General features: G+C 43.1%; 1 protein-coding gene across 2 annotated transcripts in view; it reads left to right on the top strand.

Annotated features, from left to right (window-relative positions):
• Nucleotides 1-11,327: 11,327 nt before the first annotated feature.
• Nucleotides 11,328-18,717, top strand: part of LOC124000833 (histone deacetylase 5-like) — a 91,246-nt gene continuing 83,856 nt past the window's right edge. Inside the window, exon 1 of one of the 2 annotated variants that reach the window (XM_046307482.1) lies at nucleotides 11,328-11,461. The gene's annotated coding sequence lies outside the window, so the exon portion shown is untranslated. The remainder of the gene's footprint in view (nucleotides 11,462-18,717) is intronic. The other variant, XM_046307483.1, reaches the window with a different exon arrangement.

The following is an 18,717-nucleotide window of genomic DNA, read 5'->3' as shown; positions in this document are numbered from 1 at the left end:
TCCTTTTAATTTCCTGTCTCACAACCGGGGGTGGGAGGGTATGAGAGTAACGGAAGATGACATTTGAGTATGACTCGGTAACGGCATGACTAATTTATGACTCACCGCTCATTGCTTTGTTTACAAATTTAGCAGCCCAGGGTCCATTCACAGTTTCACACACAGGGAATAAACCAAACCTCTCCTCATATCAGCTCCTCTGACAGCTCCTCTGACCCTGAGGCCAAAGGCAGGGCAGAGAGGGATGCAGCAAACCTGCACGCACACCCTGAATGACATCTGGACTAAAAAGGTCACTGAGGTTAGCAATGAGCCCTGCAAGCTCAATATATTGTGTGTATGTGTTAGAGAGCAAGAAAAAGACATTGGTGGTTGATATACATTTTTGTTCAAGGCAAGAAGCCCTTCTAATTGGTGAAAATTGTGCAATGGTTATCAAAATTCAAAACACAAAGTCTGCAGTGAATGCTGCCTATGACTAAGCCTACTCCGCATTTGCGGGTGACGTGACAGCTCTATCTGTTTCCAGTGCACGCCGATGCTAACCCGTGGCATAGCAAGTGCAGTATCGCCATGGTAACAGGCTCTTCATCGATGTGAAGGGCTGGGGTAAGTGGTGACTGGCTAGAGCTTGGGGAGAATGATCACCAGAGACAGTGTTGATTGGAACCACAGACAAGATATCATAAACATACCCAGTCAAGGGTGAAGAGACTGCGACGGGCAAAGCATAGGAATAGTTATAATCAATGCATAAAAGTTATTACAGAACCCGCTTTAGATTTCTAAATTAAGAAAACATTTCAATATAGAAGAGTTATTTCCAAAACGCAGAAATATATAACTTTCATAAGCATTCACACCCCTGACTCAATACTTTGTAGAAGCACCTTTGGCGGCGATTACAGCTTTGAGTCATCCTGGGTATGTCTGTATCAGCTTTGCACATCTGGATTTGGGGATTTTCTCCTATTCTTCCTTGCAGATTGTCTCAAGCTCTGTTAAGTTAGATGGTCTTTCCACAGATTTTTTTCTATTTTCTACATTGTAGAATAATAGTGAAGACATCAAAACTATAAAATAACACACATGGAACCATGTAATAACCAAAAAAGTGTTTAACAAATCAAAATACAGGTTATATTTGAGAGTCTTCAAAGTAGTCACCCTTTGCCTTGATAACAGCTTTGCACAGTCTTGGCATTCTCTCAACCAGCTTCACCTGGAATGCTTTACCAACAGCCTTGAAGGAGTTTCCACATATAATGAGCATGCGTTGGCTGCTTTTCCTTTACTCTGCAGTCCAACTCATCCCAAACCATCTCAATTGGGTTGAGGTCGGGTGATTGTGGAGGCCAGGTCATCTGATGCAGTACTCCATCACTCTCCTTGGTCAAATAGCCTTTACAGAGCCTGGAGGTGTGTTTTGGGTCATTGTTCTGTTGAAAAACAAATTATAGTCTCACTAAGCACAAACCAGATGGGATGGTGTATCGCTGCAGAATGCTGTGGTAGCTATGCTGGTTAAGTGTGCCTTGAATTTATAAAGGATATCACAGTGTCACCAGAAAAGCACCCCCACACCTCCTCCTCCATGCTTCACAACGGGAATCACACATGCGGAGATCATCCGTTCATTGCTCATGTTTCTTGACCTAAGCAAGTCTTTTCTTCTTATTGGTGTGGTTTAGTAGTGGTTCCTTTGCCGCAATTTGACCATGAAAGCCTGATTCACAGTCTCCTCTGAACAGTTGAAGTTGAGATATGTCTGTTACTTGAACTCTGTGAAGCATTTATTTGGGCTGCAATCTGAGGTGCAGTTAACTCTAGTGAACATATCCTCTGTGGTCTTCCTTTTCTGTGGCAGTCCTCATGAGATCTAGTTTCATCATAGCACTTGATGGTTTTTGCAACTGCACTAGAAGAAACTTTCAAAATTCTAGACATTTTCTGCATTGACTGATCTTCGTGTCTTAAAGTAATGATGGACTGTCATTTCTCTTTGCTTATTTGAGCTGTTCTTGCCATAAAATGGACTTGGTCTTTTCCCAAATAGGGCTATCTTCTGTATACCACCCCCACCTTGTCACAACACAACCTATTGGCTCAAACGCATGAAGAAGGAAAGAAATTCCACAAATGAGCTTTTAACAAGGCACACCTTTTAATTGAAATGCATTCCAGGTGACTACCTCATGAAGCTGGTTGAGAGAATGCCAAGAGTGTGCAGCGCTGTCATCAAAGCAAAAGGTGGCTACTTTAAAGAATCAAATATATTTTTTTATTTAATTTGTTTAACTTTTTTTGATTACTACATGATTCCATATGTGTTATTTCATAGATCTGATGTCTTCACTATTATTCTACATTGTAGAAAATAGTAAAAATTAAGAACCCTTGAATGAGTAGGTGTGTCAACTTTTGACTGGTACTGTATATATATATATATATATATATATACATATATATTAATAAATGTGATTTATCAGGGCTCAGCAACCCTACTTCCCGTGGCTGTTTCCCAATGATGGAGACCACTGTGCTCTTGAAAATTTTCAACACTCTAGAAATGGTTTTATATCGTTCCCCAGATATATGCCTCAATCACAATCTTATCTGGGAGATCTACTGACATTTACCTGGACTTTATGGTATAGTTTCTGCTCTGACATGTACTGTCAATTGTGGGACCTTATACAGTCAGGTGTGTTTCTTTCTAAATCAATTGAATAGGCAACAGTTGGACTCCAATCAAGTTGTAGTGATGTCTCAAGGATGACCAAAGGAAATTGGATGCGTCTAAGCTCTATTTGGAGTTTCATAGCAAAGGGGTGTAAATACTTATGTAAATGCAGTGTTTCCGTATTTCATTTTCAATAAATTTGCTAAAATGTATAAAAACATGCTTTCACTTGTCATGGGGTGTTATGGGGTGTTGTGTGTAGATGGGTGAGAAAAAAATTATATTTAATCAATTTAGAATTCAAGCTGTAACACAGCAAAATGTGGAATAAGTCAAGGGGTATGAGTATTGTCTGAAGGCACTGCATATGGTAAAAAAACGACTACCATTTAAAGGGGCAGTACACCAACATTTTAAATATACTTAATTTTATTGATTAAAAAAATCTTCATCCATTGATCCTGAGAGATAATGACCAAAAGTATGGCTTAGTTTTCTTTATTTACTTACCCCGCAGCCAGCATTAGCATTGCTGCTTGTGAAAAGCATGCCCAAATCCTCAGTCACTTCAAACCAAATGTTATGGTCAGGTCTGTGTTATAGGAACACGAATACCACGAATACCAAAAGCTGCACATATAGAATATTAAAAGATATTATAGGAATTCTAGTATTCATATTACATTTAATTTTTTGGAGAATACACACCAATACTGCACTATGTGTGCATTCAGAGTGTAGCTGTTTTCTGTTTTACAGTTCTACCAATTATTCACAGCACTGACAGACTTTTATGATCTGTTTTGACGGCAACTGAGAATATATCTAACGTCATTTTGATTTTGTACATAGTCATATCTAGTTATAACCAGTTGTAACCATAGGTGAGTGCATATGGTGCTCCATCGCTGCAGGTGATCTCTCTATCAGATCAAGATCACTCCAACAGGTCCCCCTACACCCTCTGAGGATATGTAAAACCTAATAGTATGTCCCCAGAGAAACCTGAATTGAAAATAAATACTTATAGATTTGCCAATACAGCTGTATGTATAGATTCAGAGCATATCTGAGTTCTGTATTGCAGTTTTATCAGGTATTTTTGATTTTGTACACGGTCATATGATACGTGGTATAGAAAAGTACAATTTTAGGTGAGTACATTGGGAGCTATATCTCTTCAAATGATCTGTCTAGCTGGTCGAAATCTCTGATACAGGTCCCCCTCCACCCTCTGGTGGCATGATAACTTGTTATTATGTCTCCAGAGAAATCTAGATTTAAATAAATCTCCTATCTATCAAATCACTATAGGTGGAATTGGGTGTTTTTTGCTGGGGTCAAAATGAGCCTAAAGGACTTGAATTTGGTTAATGATTTAGATTGATTAAGAACAAGTTGATTGAGAAAGTCCTGAACATGTGGAAGAATTGAATAAACCACATTTGAGCTATGATAAAAAAATATGCCCCTAGGGTCAAAATGACTCCAGTCAGTAGTTTGAGGGCTAAGATGACTGCACTAACTGTAAGTCACTTTGGATAGCAACATCTGCTAAATGACTAAAATGTCAAATGTACATGTTTACATACAGATCTCATATTACTATATTGATTCATTTAAACAAAATTATATTCATGTCACAAATGTATTATTTGTAAAGAAAGTTCTTTATGAAAAATGTAGTTACTTGTTGTATACGACTGTGTAAAACCTAGCAGTACTACTTATTGTTCGGAGAGTAAGGAAAATGTATAGCGTTTTGCAAAAAAAACATGATTATTTTTCTCTCTGAAATGAAACCATCAAGTGATACACTTCCAATAAATACATGTCTGTCATTGAACAACCCCATGCCATGATTAGATAGTGAAAAAACACAAAACGTTTTTTAAACAACAAAAGCTAATTTACCAACATTTCTGAAAATGGATATAGCGTTTTGGAAATAAACTTTTCATATCAAGAGTCACTTAATCATGAATGCCTGAATCTAGACTGAAGCTTGTACAATCACAACATCCATCTAACCATTTCCTTGCAGCTGTTGTACTTAGAAATGCGAATGACATTGAGGTATATATTGCTATGTTTTAGCATTGTCTCATTTTCTTCATTCTTTAGGCGGTCAGAGTACACAATGTGCATGACTCGTTCTGCATGACATTGAGTTTTGATTCCAGATTCCCTTATCCTTTCTTCTGGTAAGGTCACCTGCTGTAGATTGGGATGATAACTTGACTGTAGGGAATCTCTACAGGTTCTATGCTTGTAATGTGGAAATGTAAGATAACTAAAGTTCATGTTTAGATTTAATGATCAACATTTGTAGCATATTTATAACCCATGGCATTGACATGGATTATAATGTTGATATATAGGACATCATCTGTATATCATAATGAGTACAACCACTGTCATCCTGTCCCTACCCCATTGTACCCCCAAGTCCTACGGAATCGACATGCTATCTGATGTAAGACAATGCATCTACCCATATCTCTCTCTCTCTCTGTGCAATCATAATGAGGTAATGATGAGTCCTTCCTGCTGTCTTCATATATCTTTCTATATTTCTCCCTCTCTCTTTCTCTCTCGAAGCACATGTCAATCTCATCCTTATTGTCCTTCATAGGTAGAATTTGTTGGCTATTTTCCACTGAAAATGCAGCCTTGAATCTCTCCAACTACTTTGTGTGACCTGACAAATCAAAAGCAGGCAAATACACCATAAAATCCAAGACACCTGTGGGTCAGGCCAACATGAGTAAAAATCCCTATCAGAATATACCCATTTCCTCTATTTTCAACTTTCTTCTCTCCTCCACTCCCTTCGCTCTCTTTTGCTGTCAGGCAATTGGAACAAACAGGGTTGCTTTTGTTCGCTTTTAGCCTGTTTTGCAGCACTGCCTGTGTTATTTTTAGCTGCTATCTTATCTTTCAACGTGAATCCATCGATCCCACCTCACCATGTTCACACAAATGGCCTTTTCTAACGTAAGAGGCAGCAATTGCTGGCTCCCTGGGAGGCATGACGTCCTTTCCCACCTCTGCAGGAGGGTTCACAGTACTGTCAATATTGGTTTGTGACAGACAGACTGACGAGACCCCTCTTAACATGAAAGAAGCAAGGGAGAGAGCAAGATGAGAAGGATGAGGGAAAGAGAGAGGGTGTCTGGTAAACCGGTGGGGTAAGGTGTGGAGCTGTGCAGTCAGGTGCATCCATGGCAACTAACGACACATGAACACACAGTAAGACTGTCATGTTTGTCATTTATTATCATGTCTTGTCCCTGTGCTCCCCATGCTATTCGTTTCCCTCTGCTGGTCTTATTTGGTTCTTTCCCTCCTATCCCTCTCTCTCCCCCTCCCTCTCTCACTCTCTCGCTCTCTCTTCTCTCTATCGTTCCGTTCCTGCTCCCAGCTGTTCCTATTCCCCTAATCATCATTTAGTCTTCCCACACCTGTTCCCGATCCTTTCCCCCTGATTAGAGTCCCTATTTATTCCTTTGTGATCCGTTCCTGTGCCGTCGGTTCCTTGTTTTGTATTCCATGCTGTGATTGCGTTTCGCCCTGTCCTGTCGTGTTTTTTGCCGTGATTGTGTATCACCCTGTCCTGTCGTGTTTTGTGCCTTCTTCAGACGCTGCGTGTGAGCAGGTGTCTCAGTTGACTACGGCCTGCGCCTACCCGAAGCGACCTGCAGTCTGTGGCCGCTTCTCCAGTTGTTTTCCCCTCTACTATCTAGAGGATTTCAGTTATTCGGTTTTGAGCATTAATAAACTCTGTTTCTGTTAAGTCGCGTTTGGGTCCTCCTTCACCAGCATGACAGAAGGAACCGACCAAGGAATGGACCCAGCGACTTCAGACGCTCGTTACACTGCCGTCGAGTTCCAAGGAGCCATGCTCGGCAGACACGAGCAGGAATTGTCTGCTGCTCGCCATGCCGTGGAGAACCTGGCCGCTCAGGTTTCCGACCTCTCTGGACAGTTCCAGAGTCTACGTCTCGTGCCACCTGTTACTCCCTGGCCTGCCGAGCCTCCAGAACCCAGGGTTAACAACCCACCTTGCTACTCCGGGCAGCCCACTGAGTGCCGCTCCTTTCTCACGCAGTGTGAGATTGTGTTCTCTCTCCAACCCAACACATACTCTAGAGAGAGAGCTCGGGTTGCTTACGTCATTTCACTCCTTACTGGCCGGGCTCGAGAATGGGGCACAGCTATCTGGGAGGCAAGGGCTGATTGCTCTATCAAATTCCAGAACTTTAAAGAGGAGATGATTCGGGTTTTGACCGTTCAGTTTTTGGTGGGGAGGCTTCTAGGGCCCTGGCTTCCTTATGCCAAGGTGAACGGTCCATAACGGATTATTCCATTGAGTTTCGCACTCTTGCTGCCTCTAGTGAGTGGAACGAGCCGGCGCTGCTCGCTCGTTTTCTGGAGGGACTCCACGCAGTGGTTAAGGATGAGATTCTCTCCCGGGAGGTTCCTTCAGATGTGGACTCTTTGATTGCTCTCGCCATCCGCATAGAACGACGGGTAGATCTTCGTCACCGGGCTCGTGGAAGAGAGCTCGCATCAACGATGTTTCCCTGCTCCGCATCGCAACCATCTCCCTCCTCTGGCTTTGAGACTGAGCCCATGCAGCTGGGAGGGATTCGCATCTCGAATAAGGAGAGGGAACGGAGGATCACCAACCGCCTGTGCCTCTATTGCGGAGTTGCTGGACATTTTGTTAATTCATGTCCAGTAAGAGGCCAGAGCCCATCAGTAAGCGGAGGGCTACTGGTGAGCGCTACTACTCAGTCCTCTTCATCTAGATCTTGTACTACTATGTCGGTCCATCTACGCTGGACCGGTTCGGGTGCTACATGCAGTGCCTTGATTGACTCTGGGGCTGAGGGTTGTTTCATGGACGAAGCATGGGTTCGGAAACATAACATTCCTTTCAGACCGTTAGACAAGCCTACGCCCATGTTTGCCTTAGATGGTAGTCATCTTCCCAGTATCAAATTTGAGACACTACCTTTAACTCTCACAGTATCTGGTAACCACAGTGAGACTATTTCTTTTTTGATTTTCCGTTCACCGTTTACACCTGTTGTTTTGGGTCATCCCTGGCTAGTATGTCATAATCCTTCTATTAATTGGTCTAGTAATTCTATCCTATCCTGGAACGTTTCTTGTCATGTGAAGTGTTTAATGTCTGCCATCCCTCCCGTTTCTTCTCTCCCTACTTCTCAGGAGGAACCTGGCGATTTGACAGGAGTGCCGGAGGAATATCATGATCTGCGCACGGTCTTCAGTCGGTCCCGAGCCAACTCCCTTCCTCCTCACCGGTCGTATGATTGTAGTATTGATCTCCTTCCAGGGACCACGCCTCCTCGAGGTAGACTATACTCTCTGTCGGCTCCCGAACGTAAGGCTCTCGAGGATTATTTGTCTGTGTCTCTTGACGCCGGTACCATAGTGCCTTCTTCTTCTCCGGCCGGGGCGGGGTTCTTTTTTGTTAAGAAGAAGGACGGTACTCTGCGCCCTGCGTGGATTATCGAGGGCTGAATGACATAACGGTTAAGAATCGTTATCCGCTTCCCCTTATGTCATCAGCCTTCGAGATTCTGCAGGGAGCCAGGTGCTTTACTAAGTTGGACCTTCGTAACGCTTACCATCTCGTGCGCATCAGAGAGGGGGACGAGTGGAAAACAACACTCCGTTAGGGCATTTTGAGTACCGGGTTCTGCCGTTCGGTCTCGCCAATGCGCCAGCTGTTTTTCAGGCATTAGTTAATGATGTTCTGAGAGACATGCTGAACATTTTTGTTTTTGTCTATCTTGACGATATCCTGATTTTTCTCCGTCACTCGAGATTCATGTTCAGCACGTTCGACGTGTTCTACAGCGCCTTTTAGAGAATTGTCTCTACGTAAAGGCTGAGAAGTGCTCTTTTCATGTCTCCTCCGTTACTTTTCTCGGTTCCGTTATTTCCGCTGAAGGCATTCAGATGGATTCCGCTAAGGTCCAAGCTGTCAGTGATTGGCCCGTTCCAAGGTCACGTGTCGAGTTGCAGCGCTTTTTAGGTTTCGCTAATTTCTATCGGCGTTTCATTCGTAATTTCGGTCAAGTTGCTGCCCCTCTCACAGCTCTTACTTCTGTCAAGACGTGTTTTAAGTGGTCCGGTTCCGCCCAGGGAGCTTTTGATCTTCTAAAAGAACGTTTTACGTCCGCTCCTATCCTCGTTACTCCTGACGTCACTAGACAATTTATTGTCGAGGTTGACGCTTCAGAGGTAGGCGTGGGAGCCATTCTATCCCAGCGCTTCCAGTCTGACGATAAGGTTCATCCTTGCGCTTATTTTTCTCATCGCCTGTCGCCATCTGAGCGCAACTATGATGTGGGTAACCGTGAACTGCTCGCCATCCGCTTAGCCCTAGGCGAATGGCGACAGTGGTTGGAGGGCGACCGTTCCTTTTGTCGTTTGGACAGACCATAAGAACCTTGAGTACATCCGTTCTGCCAAACGACTTAATGCCCGTCAAGCTCGTTGGGCGTTGTTTTTCGCTCGTTTCGAGTTTGTGATTTCTTACCGTCCGGGTAGCAAGAACACCAAGCCTGATGCCTTATCCCGTCTGTTTAGTTCTTCTGTGGCTTCTACTGATCTCGAGGGGATTCTTCCTTATGGGCGTGTTGTCGGGTTGACAGTCTGGGGAATTGAAAGACAGGTTAAGCAAGCACTCACGCACACTGCGTCGCCGCGCGCTTGTCCTAGTAACCTCCTTTTCGTTCCTGTTTCCACTCGTCTGGCTGTTCTTCAGTGGGCTCACTCTGCCAAGTTAGCTGGTCATCCCGGTGTTCGAGGCACTCTTGCGTCTATTCGCCAGCGCTTTTGGTGGCCGACTCAGGAGCGTGACACGCGCCGTTTCGTGGCTGCGTGTTCAGACTGCGCGCAGAAGAAGTCTGGTAATTTTTTTCTGCTTCTGCTCCTGGTCTTGCTGGGTCTCAGTCTGTTCCCTGCCATCGCATCTCTCCTGTTCTTGTCCCTGCCCTTGCTGTGTCTCAGTCTGTCCCTAGTTCTCATTTTTTTTTAGAGTAGTACCCTAGTTTCCCTTTTATCGTTTTTCGTTACGGTCCTGAGGAGAGGAGTTGGGTTCTTTCTCGGGACGTGCTGGACCGTTTGATCTATGATTTCCTCCGTTGCTGCCAGTGTTCCTCCTCGAGAGCGCCAGGAGGCGCCGGTGAGTGGGGGTACTGTCATGTTTGTCATTTATTATCATGTCTTGTCCCTGTGCTCCCCATGCTATTCGTTTCCCTCTGCTGGTCTTATTTGGTTCTTTCCCTCCTATCCCTCTCTCTCCTCCCTCTCTCACTCTCTCGCTCTCTCTTCTCTCTATCGTTCCGTTCCTGCTCCCAGCTGTTCCTATTCCCCTAATCATCATTTAGTCTTCCCACACCTGTTCCCGATCCTTTCCCCTGATTAGAGTCCCTATTTATTCCTTTGTGATCCGTTCCTGTGCCGTCGGTTCCTTGTTTTGTATTCCATGCTGTGATTGCGTTTCGCCCTGTCCTGTCGTGTTTTTTGCCGTGATTGTGTATCACCCTGTCCTGTCGTGTTTTGTGCCTTCTTCAGACGCTGCGTGTGAGCAGGTGTCTCAGTTGACTACGGCCTGCGCCTTCCCGGGCGACCTGCAGTCTGTGGCCGCTTCTCCAGTTGTTTTCCCCTCTACTATCTAGAGGATTTCAGTTATTCGGTTTTGAGCATTAATAAACTCTGTTTCTGTTAAGTCGCGTTTGGGTCCTCCTTCACCAGCATGACAAAGACAGTGCACTATGTGGCCAGAATAGAGAGTGTGAGAACAAGAGTTTGCATGTATAAGGGGACATCACAGTGCAAATGCAAGGTCTACCACACTTGTGCAAGTGAGATTAAGTCTGTGCGTGAGAGAGAGAGAGAGAGAGAGAGAGAGAGAGACAGACAGAGCTGATAGTCCACCAAGCTACCAGGTGTGAAACAGGGAAGAGACTCATTTGGTATAGGGCAGACCTAACCCACCATCAATAAATTAATCAAAACATAATTTTACATCTGGTTAGCAACAATAATTAAGGAAATGATGTCTAAAGAGAAAAACATCCTCACCTGTGTTACCAACATTTCCAAATAGAATCCACATGCTATTTATTTTCCCTTTCTTACTTCTACTATTTGCACATTGCTACAACACTGTATGTAGCCAGTAATAGAAATTGAAATGGCTCTATTCTTTTAAAGCTTTCACTGTTCATTTCTGTTTATTTCACTTTTGTTTATGATCTATTCCACATGCTTTGGCAATGTAAACATGTTTCCCATGCTCTAGTTCTAGCATACTCTGTAACTTGCTGTTCTAAGTTACCGTATATCTAATAGTGGCGCCCAAGATTCACATTGATAGTCTTCCCGAAAAGATGCGCTCCACATTCTGCGCAACCAAGATTTTGGTAGGAAACTTGCAGTCCTTTCCTACTCGGGCCTTGGTAGTAGGGCTACCATTGCGACTGTGTTGGGTATCTGTCCTGCTGTTCTGAGTTACTCATTGGGTGTATAATCTATTTTTAGCGCCAACAAGATGGGGTCACGTGACAGGGGACAAACGTCATTAATGTTGTTGGTGGAGGAGCTGAAAATATGGAGGAAAGAGAGTTGTGACAGTGAACATTTCAACCCCCAAAAAAATATTATTAAACCGATCAAGAAGTGTAACGGTCGAAGAGGCAATCCCCGAGCAGCGAAAAGGATAACGACAATCAGGTACGTTATGTTTGCTGGGAGATAATGTATCTTTCGTCTACTGCTGGTAAGAAATGTTTTTATACGGCGATATTTTCATCTGATGCGTTTGGTTACTGCTGGCTAGCTAACAAGCTGAGAGAACGCTATGAAGTTGTGATAGCTAGTTAACGTTAGCTAGCAAGCGAAGTTGCTTTAGCTAATGCGCATGAATGGATTGTTCTAATTTGGATAATTTTAAGTTAACAAACTGACACATAGTATTGGCATCTGATTTAAAGCGTCAGTTTGCCAGGTTGTAATGATCCCAGACGTCTAGTTAGCTTGCTAGCTAACGTTAGCTTATCAGCAGCTACTTCCAGATAGCTAGTAACGTTTAGCTAATTTAGCTATCACAATTTCAAAACGTTTTTATTTAGGGTGGTTGCTAAAAGCAGTACCGCAGCCGTCGGTGCCCTCTGCATAAACATGTGTATCCTCCAATGTTTAGCAAACGGTGTTTTTGTTCGAGTTTAAATGACTAGTTTGCCACTTCTGCAATCTCCACTTCTGGTTACCCCCATTGCAGTCGTCTGCAAGTTTGCGACGCCTCGTTTAAAAAAAGGTAATGGTGCCACTTGAGTTTTGGTCCCACTCCCCTGATAGTTGTTTCTATAGGTGCATGCAGTTCCTATGCCGTGTGTGAGAGAGGATCCCACACAGTCAGTAGCCTGTATTTTTGCATATTCAATATAACGTTATACTAATTAACATGAGCTGCAACAAACACTCAAACTGAGAACTGTCCAATCTCTTCATTCAAAAACTCCATAATGGACATTCTTACTGACAGTTGTGGCTGCTTTGCGTGACGTATTGTCGTCTCTACCTTCTTGCCCTTTGTGCTGTTGTCTGTGCCCAATAATGTTTGTACCCTGTTTTGTGCTGCTACCATGCTGTGTAGTCATGTGATGCTGCCCTGCTATGTTGTCTTGGGTCTGTTTCTCTTTATGTCGTGATGTGTATTTGTCCTATATTATATTTATCATCCCAGCCCCTGTCCCCGCAGGAGGCCTTTTGGTAGGCTGTCATTGTAAATAAGAATTTGTTCTTCACTGTCTTGCCTAGTTAAATGACATTTAACGCCACTAGTTCCACTGCGTAAAATAAAATGTGGATGAAAGTGAAAAGTATAATGGCTTAGGCCAATTAACTCTATCAGTGCCTTCCTTGCCCCCAAAATACAAATTTGCATTACTGGAAGCACCTTTTGTGCCTAGATAGTGAAGTACAGATGGGTAGGTTTGCTCCTTATGTAGAGATGTCTGAATAGTTTCTTCATTTATGGTCTGTATCAGTTATCACAATGGATTGTCTGCTGACAAAGTTGTTTTTGCAGTTACTTTCATGATAGGCATAACTGTGATGAAAGGAACATGGCATTTATTAAAGGTACACAGAGAATCTAGGCCTACAAAACATAACACCTTCCTAATATTGTGTTGCACTCCCCTTTTGCCCTCTGTTTGTTGGGGAACGGCCCACAAGGTGTCCAGTGTTCCACAGGGATGCTGGCCCATGTTGCTCCAAAGCTTCCCACAGTTGTCAAGTTGGCTGCATGTCCCTTGGGTGGCGGACCGTACTCGATACCATTAGGAAACTGTTGAGTGTGAAAAGCACAGTAGTTGACACCATCAAACCAGTCCCCCTCGCACCTACTACAATACCCTGTTCAAAGTAACTTAAATATTTTATCTTTCCCATTAACCCTCTGAATGGCACATTCCATGTCTCAAGGCTTAAATTAGTCTTGAACCTGTCTCCCCTCCTTCATCTACACTGATTGAAGTGGATTTAATAGTTGACCCCAATAATGGATCATAACTTTCACCTGGTCAGTTTGTCATGGAAAGAGCAGGTTTTCCTAATGTGTTGTACACTCAGTGCATATTCTACAGTGGATTCCAAAGTAAGGTTTTGATTTGTGACTTGTTCTGTGTTTTTATACACGTTAACATTGTACCTGCAGGCCACTACCCTAAACCCTATGAAAAGATGTGGCTTGTGGTTTTGGCTCCGAGTTGGATGGAGAAGGATTTCATCCTAAAATGAAATTAATGACAAATGCCTGTCTTTGATTAAGTGTCAAAGATTTGCTAGAGATCAGTTGATTGACAGATGCTGCTTCGTGTGTGTGTGTGTGTGTGTGTGTGTGTGTGTGTGTGCCTCTCACAGTCCTCGAGTGGCCTTGCAAGTGTTTAAAAAAAATGGAAAATGGTTAAGTCCTTGTGCATGGAGTCGTACGGTTTGTTAAACTTTAATCATTGGATTTTGTTTAAATTGTATGCCAATGTGAAAAATATCAGCATCCCTGTTGCTGTGGAATTGCCCTCATTTAAGTCACTCCAAGTAAATGGTTTAGCTAGCGTTTCTTCATCTCTAGCATCAGCTTTTTTTGCTCAAGGGTTGCCTTGTCACACACTTCTGATTTCTGCCCTCTTGGCTATAAGATCAGGTTATCTGCAAACATCTGGATGTGCCCAGTTGAATTACATGGTGACCAATGTCAAGACCTTAAAAAGGGTCACACATTGAGACCCCATGTTTCATAGGGGACCTCTTCCTTATGAGGGAGGATATAAATAACATTTGCTTCAGACCATGGCCACTGAACAGTATACATTTAAATGTGCTTTCTCTATGCTGGTCACTGTCTATTTTTAAAATGTCTATCTTTGATATTGATTGCCTGAATTAAACTTGATGGTCGAACTTTGCTTCTCTGTTCTCGGACACCCAGAAATAAAATATTGCGTAAATGTACTAACGAGACTAGCAAAGTCTTCATCCCTCTAAATGGAAACTCTCAGCCAGTTTCGGGCTAGTCTATTTGCCATCCCACAGGCTGTCGACAGATGCTACTACCAGTTTTATGTTACGTGCATCTGTCCACGAGAGATTAGGCCTACTCCTTCATGAAATAGGTTCAGTATATAAGATGGCAACTCCTTTTTATTTTTTTAAAGACAGTTCATCAATGACGTGACGCAGAGTCGCTTGTCCTGATGAATCACACAAGGTGTTGAAAAGGCTATTGAACAGCCCTGCCCATGTGCTGCCCTGAAGATACAGGGCCTTGATGTTTGCCTATTCTGTTTGCAATGCAAACATGCATGGAAACTTGGATTCATACACTGTAGAAAAGTGTTTAGGATACAGTGTGAAGCAAAAATAACCTCAGCTGTACAGTGGGGCAAAAAAGTATTTAGTCAGCCACCAATTGTGCAAGTTCTCCCACTTAAAAAGATGAGGCCTGTAATTTTCATCATAGGTACACTTCAACTATGACAGACAAAATGAGAAAGAAAATCACGTAGGATTTTTAATTTATTTGCAAATGGTGGAAAATAAGTATTTGGTCAATAACAAATGTTTATCTCAATACTTTGTTATATACCCTTTGTTGGCAATGACAGAGGTCAAATGTTTTCTGTAAGTCTTCACAAGGTTTTCACACACTGTTGCTGGTATTTTGGCCCATTCCTCCATGCAGATCTCCTCTAGAGGAGTGATGTTTTGGGGCTGTTGCTGGACAACATGGACTTTCAACTCCCTCCAAAGATTTTCTATGGGGTTGAGATCTGGAGACTGGCTAGGGCCACTCAGGACCTTGAAATGCTTCTTACGAAGCCACTCCTTCGTTGCCCGTGAGGTGTGTTTGGGATCATTGTCATGCTGAAAGACCCAGCCACGTTTCATCTTCAATGGCCCCATTCTTTCCTTTACACGGATCAGTCGTCCTGGTCCCTTTGCAGAAAAACAGCCACAGAGCATGATGTTTCCACCCCCATGCTTCACAGTAGGTATGGTGTTCTTTGGATGCAACTCTGCATTCTTTGTCCTCCAAACACGATGAGTTGCGTTTTTACCAAAAAGTTATATTTTGGTTTCATCTGACCACATAACATTCTCCCAATCTTCTGGATCATCCAAATGCATCTGACATGTGTCCCCCTGCTTACATAACATTCTCTGGTGGTAGGCTTTGTTAAGCTCTCTGTAATTGCCCCCTCCTCACAGTTGATTTCTTCAAACCAAGCTGCTTACTTCAAACCAAGCTGCTTACCTATTGCAGGTTCAGTCTTCCCAGCCTGGTGCAGGTCTACAATTTTGTTTTTGGTGTCCTTTGACAGTTCTTTGTTCTTGGCCATAGTGGAGTTTGGGAGTGTGACTGTTTGAGGTTGTGGACCGGTGTCTTTTATACTGATAAATTCAAACAGGTGCCATTAATACAGGTAACGAGTGGAGGACAGAGGAACCTCTTAAAGAATAAGTTACAGGTCTGTGAGAGCTAGAAATATTGCTTGTTTGTAGGTGACCAAATACTTATTTTCCACCATAATTTGCTAATAAATTCATTAAAAATCCTACAATGTGATTTTCTGGATTTTTTTTTCTTCCTCATTCTGTCTGTCATTGTTGAAGTGTACCTATGATGAAAATTACAGGCCTCATCTTTTTAAGTGGGAGAACTTGCACAATTGGTGGCTGACAAAATACTTTTTTGCCCCACTGTATGTTAATGATTGAAACATGCTTTCTGTGCTGAAATCTTCAAAAAAAATGTTGTCCTGAACCTGGTTGCCAGTGTTGATCGGATAAAACCCATAGTTGACAGCTTCCACACCAATATTCCATGCACGTTTACAATCCTAGCCTCCAGAAAAGCCTATTCTTGGAGAAATGGGCATGTGACTAGTTCAAATTCCAGAAGGAATAGGTGCCAGCCTCTTACCCTTGAGCAATGTGCTGACCCAAAATTGTTTTGATTGTATCATTTCTGTGAGGCACTTCAGTGTTGGGGAAAAATAATTTGACTGAAGTTAGTAATTTGCTGTCTGGATCCTAATGAAACATCCTTGGACCAGTTATAAGGCCTTGGCCTAGACATGCTTAATTTGACTACATTTTGAATCAACTAACTAGGCATATCTCTCTCTGCTGTTTTAACTGAACAATTTAGCTTCAAGGTAAATTAAAGGTGCCGCACTGCCATTGACAGCCTGCATGTTCTCTTTTTTATGTAAGGTGTGGCCTTACATAAAATCAAGGGTAGATGGGGCCATTTCGTCACTGCTGGTGGGAAAGGCTCTGCTGAGTGGTGTCCCTCCTTTCTCCTTGAGAATCTGCTGGTCGCTCTCTCGCCTTGACTTTGAGGGCTGGCTGAGGGGGATGTGCAGAAGCAGCACACATTTTTACTGGTTAGTGAGCGTCAGACGCCATCTTTTGGTTCTGTTTATAAGCGCACAAAGGATCCTCCTTATGTGGTTCTGATTTTGGACCAGACCTGACTGTGCCACAGGCCTTTCTGTTGCATTGCCCGAAGGCCATTGCATTCATAAATGCTATGCAATAAAGTTTGACAGCAGCCAATTTCAACATGAAGCACATTTTGATTATTGCAAAATGATTTGCTCCTGCTTAAAGCTCTCCCTGCAATTCTAAGGTCCTTCTGTAGCTCAGTTGGTAGAGCATGGCGCTTGTAACGCCAGGGTAGTGGGTTCAATCCCCGGGACCACCCATACGTAGAATGTATGCACACATGACTGTAAGTCGCTTTGGATAAAAGCGTCTGCTAAATGGCATATATTATTATATATTACTAAGAATTTCTTGGTGTACAATTTCTGTGCTTCATATGTTGAACCATTTTAAGTCATGGCTTCAAAGCAAATGCTGATGCCAAGATCTGAGGACAGAGCATGTCACTTAGCAGCACTTCCTGGCTGTTTGAGGGACCGGTATTTTCAGTGAAAATGTGAAGAGGCGGAGACCCCCACTTATGCTATTCGCTGGATGAGTCTCCTTGCACCATCATGCAGTGGTACTGCAAAGAGTAAAAAAAGAATAAAGATGAGCTGATATTTTTATCCCCAATGGTATGTCATTAGGCTAATGCAGCCGTTGAAGGTGGCTAGGTCAGCAGTCAGAAGTGGTTAAAGGTTCTAAATACCCTGTGACAAGGCATCCCATTATCTCTATGACACGGTTTCTATAACCAAGCTTCCGGTGAATGCCGTGATTAAGCCAGGCCCTTGCCGGAGCATGTCATCTGACCGAGTGCCCTGGGATCCTGCAGGGGGAGCGTTGCTTACAAACTTCTGGAATATCACAGAGCGCCATTTGCTTAGCCCCATACCACACCCTAGACACTTTTCAGATTTAGCTGACATATTGTATGCAATTACAGGAAATGTCATCCTCTGTGGGTGTACAGGAGAAAGGCATAGGTTAATGGCACTTAGTCCCAGATGTTAGAAAGGCTGCATAAAATGAACAATTTCAAAAGTATAAATTCAATTTGAGATGTTTCTTGCAATTGGTGTAACAATGCCTTCCTGTCACAAATTGGTCTTGGTGATTTTGGTATCTAAATGTGTTGGTGAATGACTAAATTACATGTTCCTGTCGTTAGTCTAATCCTCATGGCTGTTCCCAGATAACCTTGCAAAACCAAACAAAGCCCTAGAGAAAGATGAATATATTTAGTCGATGTGCTGACAAGAGGCCAGTGTTAAACCGGAGGGGACATCTGAGGAGAGTAGTTTAAAGAGCATTAAACGATCAGCGACGCCTGAGAGCCTTGCTTCAGTGCGGAAGGCACAGGGACGGCGGTACGGCATGGGCTTTCAGCGCTAACTCCGATCCATTAAATCATATGGCTTAGAGGCAAGACTTCCGCGACTGAGTGGGACTTAGATCCGCTTTCCAGGAATTACACTGCAGTGGTAATAAGGGCTGGGCAATATGGCCTAAAAATCAAATACATTTGTTCACTTTTATGGCCACTTACTCATTCAATGATTTTAGTTTTAAAAAATTCAAATTTCTACTTTGTAGAGTAATAGTGTAAACTATGAAATAACACATGGAATCATATAGCAACCAAAAAAGTGTTAAACAAATCAAAATATATTATATATTTGAGATTCTTCAAAGTAGCCACCCTTTGCCTCGATGACACTCTTGACATTTTCTCAACCAGCTTCACCTGGAATGTTTTTCCAACAGTCTTGAATGAGTTCCCGCACTTGTTGGCTGCTTTTCCTTTACTCTGCGGTCCAACTCATCCAAAACCATCTCAATTTGGTTGAGGTCGGGGGATTGTGGAGACCAGGTCATCTGATGCAGCCCTCAATCACTCTCCTTCCTGGTCAAATAGCCCTTACACAGCCTGGAGGTGTGTTGGATCATTGCCCTGTTGGAAAAACAAATTATAAGCCCAAACCAGACGGGAT

The sequence above is a fragment of the Oncorhynchus gorbuscha genome, linkage group LG16 (genome assembly GCF_021184085.1).
Source record: "Oncorhynchus gorbuscha isolate QuinsamMale2020 ecotype Even-year linkage group LG16, OgorEven_v1.0, whole genome shotgun sequence".
Taxonomy (NCBI): Eukaryota; Metazoa; Chordata; class Actinopteri; order Salmoniformes; family Salmonidae; genus Oncorhynchus; species Oncorhynchus gorbuscha.
This window is presented reverse-complemented; position numbering and strand designations above follow the sequence as displayed.